Source organism: Narcine bancroftii, chromosome 1 (assembly GCF_036971445.1).
Source record: "Narcine bancroftii isolate sNarBan1 chromosome 1, sNarBan1.hap1, whole genome shotgun sequence".
Lineage (NCBI taxonomy): Eukaryota > Metazoa > Chordata > Chondrichthyes > Torpediniformes > Narcinidae > Narcine > Narcine bancroftii.
In genome coordinates this window covers 209,970,442-209,981,299 of record NC_091469.1, presented here as the reverse complement: position 1 = coordinate 209,981,299, position 10,858 = coordinate 209,970,442, and the positions used below count along the sequence as shown (strand labels likewise).

The window sequence follows — 10,858 nt, the reverse complement described above, 5'->3', positions numbered from 1 at the left end:
ATACATTTGTTCACATTATACTCGGGTCCTTCATCAAAACCAATGGTAACGATTGTGAACAGCTGGGGATCAGCACTGCTCTCTGATGCATCCCATTAGAACGGTAGTTTTCAAACTGCCCCCCTAAACTCATATTCCACCTTCAGCAATCCCTATGCCAATGGCGCTCTGTGATTAGTAAGAGATTGCTGAAGGTGGGATGTGGGTGGAAAGAAAAAGTTTGAAAACCACTATTTTAATCGTCCCTAATTAACTCATGTGCATGGCTTCATAAGGAATTGGGCCAATGACAATTTTTCTCAAGCAAAATATTTCAGTAACAATTGGGTCTAGAGCAGTGATTCTCACCCTTCCTTTCCCATTCACATCCCACCTTCTGCAATCCCTTACTAAACACAGAGCACCGATAGCAGAGGGATTACGGAAGGTGGGATGTGAGTTAAGGGGGGCAGTTTGAAAACCCCTGCATTAGAGATACTCACCAAGTTTTTGACTTTTGTGCATTATTCTGTTCAGTTCCAGACCTATTGTCAGACTTAGATTGCTAGATCACTCACTTCACTTAAGACATGTTAGCTGGAATTGCGCACCAGAGCCCAGACTTGTTGAGATTTCCCCAGCCAAAGCATTGATGTCTAACCGGGGGAAAAGTCCTAGACCCCCAGCTGGAGATTTGAGGCTGGAGATAAAGAGGCTAGGAAAACTTACGCTGCATCTACAAAAACATTTCACCTTATTTAATTTTTTTTATTCATATGTGTTTCCACATTTTAAAAGCATTAATTAAAAATGAATAAAATTTTGAAAATAATTATCGCTTCAATTGTAATTGCTTTTAGATGTAGCTTTCATTGTGGAAAAAGCAAGGGCGAGATTTTGCCAACTGTAAAGCTTTTTTGTGTATTGTCAGGGATGGAGTTTCCTCACTGCACCATCCAGTAAGGAACTCAGAGCCAGCATGCTGGCTCAAATGACCACAGGCATAGTGTGTGACATTCCCAATGGAGGAGGGCTTAGTCTGCCAGATCTAGCCTATGTAGTAAAACCCCATGGATATTTAAGGACAGTAATCATGGTAGCATTTAATTTTAGGCAATCAGCTGCTTTTCTTTTTATTCAAATAGACATGATTCTGATTATAGAATTGATCTATTTTTAATACCTGTGCAAATAAAAGGCAGGTATGAGATGTTGAATATGAAATGAGAATTTAATCTGACAATTCACCCTTGTTAATGACTATTGTAATGCTTGATAAAGAGAAAAAGGTTTATAGATAGAGATCAACTTCAATATCATTAAAAAGAGAATTTTTTTGTGATTTGATTAGAAGACAATTTCAGTTATTTGGTGATACAAACTTGAATTCGGCAAATGACAAATTTGCAATAAGGGATGCTCTAAAAGCCTACTTGAGAGGACAAATGATAAGCTTCACCTCTAAAATTAAGTAACAGGTAGATCAATTGGAGCAAGAAATAATGGTAATGGGAAAAGATCTTCAGAAGTGAAGCTCTGAAGATAAGAATAGGCAGTTAATTAGTAAAAATCTTCAATATAATACATTACAAACCTCTAGAACTAGAAAAAGAGATTACAAGAACTAAACAGAGATGTTATGAATCAGGTGACTGAGCGCACAAAGTACCTGCATGGGAACTGAAATTGGAACAGGCTTCAAGAACGATTTTAATGCACTTAAAATGACTTGTATGTGATTAGTTATAAACCTCGAGAAATAAATGAAACATTTAACAATTTCTATTCCAAACTGTATAGTTCAGGGTCCTTAAAAAGCAATAATAAAATAGATAATTTGTTGCTCTCTTATAATAAAATTGTTCTTATCCTCTCAATTTCACTTTCTCTGCTTGATTTGGCATTGAATCCATCTCGTTTAATTCACATCCTTGTCCTAACAAATTCACAATGCTGTAGTCCAATCGAGTAAGGAGTTGCTGCACTTGCTCATTCCCCTCCCAGACACAGATTTCTCACTCTCTATATATCAACATGCAATATCAACTATTTTTGTGGCCAATATTTTTTAATGCTGAACATTGAAGGGACAATTCCAGCTGGTCATTCCACTAGACATCGAGGTGCTGCAAAGCATTGCCCATTATCCTGAGATTATCATCAAAAAGGATTGCTTATAGCTTGCACTGAAAACTGTGAAATAGCTTCAAAGGTAGTTTTAAGTTAATTTGAGATGCGTTTGGTTATATGATGACGCCTTTCATCACTACTGTCCTTGGGCATAGCTGAAGCAACACTATCATGTGCACCCAATGAGAATTTCATTTAAAATGGATCCTTCATTGTGACCAAAAAGGAATAACAATTTATGTCCATTGCCTTCAGACAAATCCTTTAATTACCCTATAGAAGATTGTTCCATCAGGCACACAAAACTCAAAAACGGTCAACCAGTTTACCTATCTCGGCTGCACCATTTCATCGGATGCAAGGATCGACAACGAGATAGACAACAGACTCGCCAAGGCAAATAGCGCCTTTGGAAGACTACACAAAAGAGTCTGGAAAAACAACCAACTGGAAAACCTCACAAAGATTAGTGTATACTGAGCCGTTGTCATACCCACACTCCAGTTCGGCTCTGAATCATGGGTCCTCTACCGGCATCATCTACGGCTCCTAGAACGCTTCCACCAGCGTTGTCTCCGCTCCATCCTCAACATTCATTGGAGCGACTTCATCACCAACATTGAAGTACTCGAGATGGCAGAGGCCGACAGCATCGAATCCACGTTGCTGAAGATCCAACTGCGCTGGGTAGGTCACGACTCCAGAATGGAGGACCATCGCCTTCCCAAGATCGTGTTATATGACGAGCTCTCCACTGGCCACCGTGACAGAGGTGCACCAAAGAAGAGGTACAAGGACTGCCTAAAGAAATCTCTTGGTGCCTGCCACATTGACCACCGCCAGTAGGCTAATATCACCTCAAACCGTGCATCTTGGCGCCTCACAGTTTGGCGGGCAGCATCCTCCTTTGAAGAAGACCGCAGAGCCCACCTCACTGACAAAAGACAAAGGAGGAAAAACCCAACACCTAACCCCAACCCACCAATTTTCCCTTGCAACCGCTGCAACCGTGACTGCCTGTCCCACATCGGACTTGTCAGCCACAAACGAGACTGCAGCTGACGTGGACATTACCCCTCCATAAATATTCGTCCGCGAAGCCAAGCCAAAGAAAAAAGAGAAGATTGCTCCAGCAATAATTATGACATTTTTACATAATGGTGTATCCAGTCAACAAAGGAAACAAAATAAAGTTCAATCTATACCAGATATATAATTTTTTTTTACAAAATCTGCTGCTATCAATCACTATTATATTTTACATCCAACTGTAATTCCAATGTGAAAATGGATATCATAGGAGACAATATTCATCGGTGTCTTGTTACAAATAGCTAGGAGTTATAATAGTAGCAATACTTCAAACAATCAATTTTCTGTCTATGCCTAAACTTAAAAATAGAAAATTGAGAATTCTTGCACAGTATTGGACATAAAATCTCCTCCAATTGCAGAGTCCATATTTATTCCAAGCGCTGAGCATTGGTTGTTGTCTGAGGTGAATTAATGAAGGCCCCACTTAAGCTGTAATTAAAAAAGACAGTCTTTTCTAGCAGTTTAGGCAGTTCTTTGAGGTCACCTTCTGCCTGATCTTTTTCATTACTGTTTGTTTTCCTGGGCTGTTTTAAATATAAATCAGTGTCAATTTAACAGTTATCGACCATCTGCACCAGCAGATTTTTTACTTGGAATCAACTCTCTTATTGTGTTTTGATTCTGAGTCATCCATAAACCCTACAACAATTTTTCAAGAACCTTGAAACAATTCAAAGTTAAATAATTGGCCTAGATTAACAGGCTCTTCCAAATGGCTAAATAGATGCTGCATGTGAGACAAAACTGCCTGAGAACCATAGAAAATTACAGAACAGAAGCAGGCCCTTCGGGTCTTCTGGACTGTGCTGAAGTATTTTTCTGCCTAGTCTCACTGACCTGCATCCAGTCCATACTCTCCATATCTCACCCATCCATATGTCTGTCCAAATTCTTCTTAAATGTTAAAATTGAATCCGCATCCATTACTTCACGTGGCAGCTTGTTCCACACTTTCACCACTCCCTGTGTGAAGAAGTTCCCCCCCCCCATGTTCCCACCTAAACATTTCTCCTTTCACTCTTAACCCATGTCATCTGGTTTCCATCTCACCTACCCTTAGTGGAACAAATCTACTTACATTTACTCTGTCTATTCCCTTTACAATTTTAAATTTCCCCTCATTCTTTTATACTCCAGGGAAAAAAAAAACCTAACCTCTCTCATCTTTCCCTGTCACTCAGATCCTGAAATCCTGGCAACATCCTAGTAAATCTTCTCTGCGCTCTTTCTATCTTGCTGATATCTTTCCTATAATTAGGTGACCAAATCTGCACACGATACTGGAAATTTGGCCTCACCAATGTCTTGTACAACCTCACCATAACATCCCAACTTCTGTATTCACTACTTTGATTTATGAAGGCCAATATGCCAGAAGCTTTCTTTACCACCTTATCTACCCATGACACCACTTTCAGGGAAGTATATCTGCATTCCCAGAGCCCTTGGTTCTACCGTAATCCTCAGTGCCTGATCATTTAGCGTGTATGTCCTTTCTTGGTTTGTCCTTCAATAATGTAACATCTAATACTTGTCTGCATTAAACTCCATCTGCCATTTTTTTTAAACTCCCATTTTCCCAGCTGTCCAAATTCCTCTGCAAGATTTGAAAGCCTTCCTTACTATCTACAACACCTCCAATCTTAGTGCCATCTGAAAACTTCCTGATCCAATTTACCACATTATTATCCAGATCATTGATATAGACAACAAACAACAAAGGTCCCAGCACCAATCCCTGAGGCTCACCACTAGTCACAGGCCTCCAGTGTGAGAAGCAACCATCCACGACCACTCTCTGATTTCTCCAGCATAACCAATATCTAATCCAATTTACTACATCACCATGAACACCGAGCATCTGAACCTTCCTGACTAACCTCCCAAGTGGAACCTTATCAAAGGCCTTACTAAAGACCATGTAGGCAACATACACAGCCTTTCCTTCATCAACTATTCTGCTAACCTCCTCAAAAAATTCAGTCAGATTGGTTTAACACCATCTACCACACACAAAGCCATGTTGCCTATCACTAATCAGTCCCTGGCTATCTAAATACTTGTATATCTGATCTCTTAGAACACCTTCCAATAATTTACCAGCCTATAATTTCCAGGATTACTTTTGCAGCCTTTTTAAAATGACAGAATAACACGAGCTACCCTCCAATAAACAATAAACACTAATTTTCATATATCATGCAAATGAATATAAATAAATTCTGCTAGTACACAATTTCTTGAGACCAACAGGTATTGTCTATAATTTAGGTATAATAGGCTCATGGTGAGGAGGTACACATTTTTGAATTAGTGGCAATTTACCTCAAGAGATCTCTTCCTCAAAAAACATTTGTTTTACAATATTCAAGTGATGGCTCCATCCTAATGCTATTTTTCCACTGGTTAAAAGGAGGCACATCATCGGACCTATTATTAAGCTAATATTTTTCTTTGTGTTTTACCTAATTCCTATGTGTTATAAGTACAAGAGCGGGTAAGCATTTCATAAAACGATGCTCCTCGCATAGAACCTCAGCAGACGAAAGCATTCACTGGCAATGAGTGGTATCATCTTACAATAGCCATCGATGGTAATTGTGAGACGATACCTGAATTTTTCTTCCAAAATATATCCCTGAAAGAAAACTGCAATCAGAACAGTGATAACTGAATTATAGGCAAAACATCAAGTACCTAACTGTGCCTCCAAATTACTTTTTCACTTGTCCGTTTTTGAGATTAGGGTGTCCATCCCAATGTCCCCGAGTTGACCAGTGAAGTAGGTAAGAGAGCTCCACAGATCTAACCTTACACATGGACCAGACTCGATAAGAATGACATATTTCCTTTCCCTTCTAAAGGAATGGACCAGTTTGGGCTTTAGAACAATTAGCTAATTTCATTACTGAGAGCAGCTATTTTTAATTTGAAATGTCTACACTCAAATATCATGGTATTTGAATTACAGTGCATGGCTTCTTCTGTTAAACACTGAGATTACCTTCATTAGAACACCACACACATGATATTTTTCCCTGAAGCCTCTTCCACCATGCATCTCCCAATGCAATAACCCAATGCCTTGAACCTAAAGCTCCCAATTTACTTATCTGGCTGCTTTGGTGAGCTTTCTGCAGGTAATTTAGCTGTTCACTGCATTGCCACCATGAGTACGCTTCAAAGGTACTTAATTAGCTGTTTATGGGAGTAAATGCAAATATTTTCTATTTATGTTTAACCTGTCACTCAGCAAGAGAAAAGGATTATCCTCATAAGAAGCTAATGTTTTCAGTTGCTTCTTTTAGATGAAGGATCACTGAGGATAAGGACTCGAAATGTATGGTGAAAATACAACTGGCAGCTGCCCTCAAGTTTCTCCAGTTGCAATGTCTTTCATTATTGAGTGTCAAAGCTGTTGGACTGATGTAAGGCTTCTCCCTGAGGCCCGTCTCAAAGCTGGGCTCTTCAGAAACCAGAATGCAATCAACATTATAAAGCCAATTTCTGGCTGAACATGCAGGCCAAGCATGTGAATGCCATGACAGATGTTGCTATTAATGCACCGAGTCCCAGATGTGCCTGTCAGCAGTAAAGGTTGTGAGAGAAGGTAGGGCTGATTAGAACTTGCCGCACCTGGGGGAGTCAGTCCATTGAAGCCATAAAGTTGTAGTTCTGCGCGAATTCATCAAGTAATTTTATAGCCTTATCCCATGCATTCAAATGACAATTTCCAGCCTCTTGACTTCAGATGGGATGGTTTTCTCAGCTCTGTTACCAAGTTATTTCTTAGCAACAGTAAATGATCAAATGTGAAACAGAATATTTTACAAAATTGTGAAAGATGTATTCAAATCCGAATTAAAATAGTGAACATTTAGCAGTCTTCTTGTATCTTTCTTTAGAGATGGAAAACTATAAGGATGTATTCTTTAATACGTGGAAATGGATTGAGTGAGTTAAAGGCAGGGTGGTCTGATGGCTTTCATGATCCCACTGTTGAGGGATTTCAGTTATCCTGATATCTTTAGCTAAACAATTACACTATAGCTTTCTCAGAGGAAATCTTAGACCCTCATGAGGTCAAAAACTAAAACCACCTACCAATCAAAGTGCAATAGGGATTAATGTCACAAGGCAACAGTTTTGCATTAGTGGCACTGACACTTCTTAAGTCGAATAAATAAACCATGAACAAACAGAAAATCAACATGACAACTTTTCGGGAAGCAAAGTAAAATTCCGAAGTAACTATCACCCTTGACGTGATGTCCTGTCCTAGATAATAATTATAGCTGGGTTTGAAATAGCCATGGCAGGGACCCAGACCACTTAAAATTCAATTGCACTCAGAGCATGGACTGGCACATGGGATGGTGATACTCTAGTTATTACTGAAATATCATTGAGGGAATGGTCGGACTGGCTGGTCAGTGTTCCGATGTATTGATCCCTTTGATGTGATGGAGTCAACAAGTAGAGGTAAGAGAGGTGGGATGTTGTACTATTGATTAAGGCAGTACTCAGAGAGGGTATTCCGGAGAGGAAGGTAGGGGTAGGTGGGGGGTGGAGTGCACTGGGAAATGGTAGAACTTAGAAATAAGATAGGGATGATTAATTTGCTGGGATTATCTTTAGAAGCTCCATCCCATTCCTCCAATAGTGGGAATTTGAGAAATTATAGGGTAATTTCAGATATTTATTGGTCTAAACAGAATGTGATAGTAAATGATTTTAACTTCCCTGATATTGACTGGAACTGCCTAAGTGTGTAGGAATTTGATGGTGCAAGTTTACTTCATGTATCTGAGAAGGTTTTCTGAAGCAATATGTAAGTGGCTGTTCAAGAGGAGCGGCTTCTCCACTAGATGGACAAATAGTTGCTGTGTCATTAGGGGAGCATTTTATGATCAGAAACATTAATTCTGTTAGGTACAAAATAGTTATGGAAAAAGTAGGATGTCCTCAAGCTAAAGTGCTAGATCATAAGACCATACAATATGGAGCAACACATTAGGTTATTCAGCCCATCAAGTCTGGCAGCCCATCATTCAATCATGAGCTGATCCATTTTCCCACAGCCCCACAGCCTGACCTTCTCCCTTTGATGGCCTAGCTAAACAAGAACCTATCAATCTCTGCCTTAAATACACCCAATGACCTGGCTTCTGCAAGCTGCTGAGGTAACACATGCCACAGATTTATCACCCTCTGGCTGAAGACATTCCTACATCTCTCTATTCTAAGCGGATGCCCTTCAATCCTGAAGTTGTGCGCTCTTATCCTAGACTCTCCCACCACAGGAATCTACTTTTCTACATCTACTCTGCCCATCCGTTTCAACATGCAAAATGTTTCAATGAGATTCCCCCCTCCCCCCCACCCCATTCTCCAAAATTCCAACGAGTAAAGGCCAAGAGCTGTCAAACTCTCCTCATTCCTGGTATAATCAGAGTAAACTAATTCAGGGGAAAACTAAATCCCAATGACATCAGACAGGATTCTCAAAGATTGATTGGGAGAGCAGTTATGAGCTCTTAAATGTGAGTGAGGAAGAATTCAGGGGCAGTATGTTCTCCTTAGAATGAAGGGTATGGCTGACCGGAGTCGGAAACCTAAGTTGACCAGTAATATTACGACACTGGACCAGAGAAAGAAAGAGGCACATGTCAGCTAGAATCAAGCAAGTACCTTGAAGAGTATAAAGATTTCAACCATTCATTTAAAAATAAGAAATTAGAAGAACAGAAAGGGTCCATGAGATATTCCAGGCAGATAAGATAAAGGAGAACCTTAAGATTCTACAGGAATATTGGGAGCAAAAGTATGGCTTGGGAGTGAGTAGGTCCCACTAAGGATCAGGGTGGTAACCTAATTGTGGAGCTATGAGAAATGGGTGAGATCTTTAATGAATGCTCCTCATCTGCAGAGAAGGACACGGAAGTCAGTGAGTTCAGGGGAATGAACAGTGATATCCTGGTGCAGATAAACCTTACAAAAGGGAAGGTACTGGAGGGTTTGAACCGCGTAAAGAATGATAAATCTCGGGAAGTCACGTGATGGAGTAGTGGCCGGACGGTGAACTCCAGCCCTCTCCAGAAAAGTTGAAAAAAATAAAGGAAAGCACAAAGGCACAAAAATAAAAATTAAAGTAAAGTGAATATAAAGGTGGAAAGAAGATGGCGACAAAAAAAGAAAAGTCGAAACCAACAGTAAGAAGAGAGGAAGAGAAGACAACGGAAGAAGAAGGAGAAGGCCTTACCTGTTCGAAGAGGCCCGCGATGGAGAGAGAAACCTGCTCCCTCGGGTCAGTAGAAAGTGGACTACAAAAATGGCTCGCTGAGTCGAGTAAAAGTGCGCACCCGCGCATGCAAACAAACACACCGACGGGAGGAGCGACCAGCTGGGGAGTCGATCTCCACAGCCGGCAATGACAGCTACAGAACAGCAGCAGCAAGAGGAGAACATAGAAGACAACGAAAACAAGAAAGAAGAGAAGAAAAAGAAAACAAAGAAACAACAGATGGCCAACCCATCTGGAAGAAGAGGAAGAGAAAGAGTACAGTGAAATGGAAGAAAAAGGGAAAGGCAAGACAATGGATATATTTTCTCTTATTAAAGAATACATGGATTCATTTAAAGAATGGCAAGCACAAGAATTTAGTGATTTAAGAAGAAGAATAAACAGTACAGAAGAGAAAGTGAATAAAATAGATATGACCATATCAGAAATAGGAAAAAGAATGGACAAGGTGGAAGAATGAGAAGCAGCAGTAGAAATGGAGGTAGAGGACTTAAAAAAGAAATTAGAAGAATCTAATAAAAAAGTTAAAGAGACACAAGAGCTGTTAGCTCAGAAAATAGATATAATGGAAAATTATAATAGAAGAAATAATATAAAGATAGTGGGCCTTAAGGAAGATGAAGAAGGCAAGAATATGAGAGAGTTTATAAAAGATTGGATCCCCAGGATCTTAGGATGTCCAGAACTACAGCAAGAAATGGAAATAGAAAGGGCACATAGAGCATTAGCCTTTAAACCACAACCACAACAAAAGCCAAGATCCATTTTAGTAAAATTCCTAAGATATACTACAAGAGAAAAGGTATTGGAGAAGACAATGGAGAAAATAAGAGAGGACAACAAGCCACTGGAGAACAAAAGGCAAAAAATTTTTATTTATCCAGATATAAGTTTTGAACTCCTGAAGAAGAGAAAGGAGTTCAATACAGCAAAGACGATTTTATGGAAGAAAGGGTATAAATTTATACTAAAGCATCCAGCAGTATTGAAAATATTTATTCCAGGACAACAAAACAGACTATTCTCGGATCCAGAAGAAGCACGAAAATTTGCAGAACAATTACAAAATAGACTGAGAGATGAAGACGTGTAAGGAGAGTACAAAAGACTGCGAACTAAAAAGACGTGTGTATAGGACTATATACATATATAATACATATATTACATAAGTATATGTGCATTTAAAAGAAAATATATAGTGTATAGAGAAGAATTAATGAGGGAAAAAAAGGGGAAGAGAGGAGTAAAGAGGGAATTTAGAGAGTGACCTTTGTTGTATATAAAAATTGAAATCTTTTCTGGGGGGGCTGGGTAGGAAGAAATTACGGTCAATGCAAAATCAGTTGACGC

The 10,858-nt window shown here is 39.5% G+C and overlaps 1 long non-coding RNA gene across 1 annotated transcript in view; it reads left to right on the top strand.

Annotated features, from left to right (window-relative positions):
- Positions 1–7,607: 7,607 nt before the first annotated feature.
- LOC138748512 (uncharacterized) overlaps positions 7,608–10,858 on the top strand; it is a 39,226-nt gene continuing 35,975 nt past the window's right edge. The window contains exon 1 of the long non-coding RNA XR_011348104.1: positions 7,608–7,686. This is a non-coding gene — a long non-coding RNA (uncharacterized lncRNA). The remainder of the gene's footprint in view (positions 7,687–10,858) is intronic.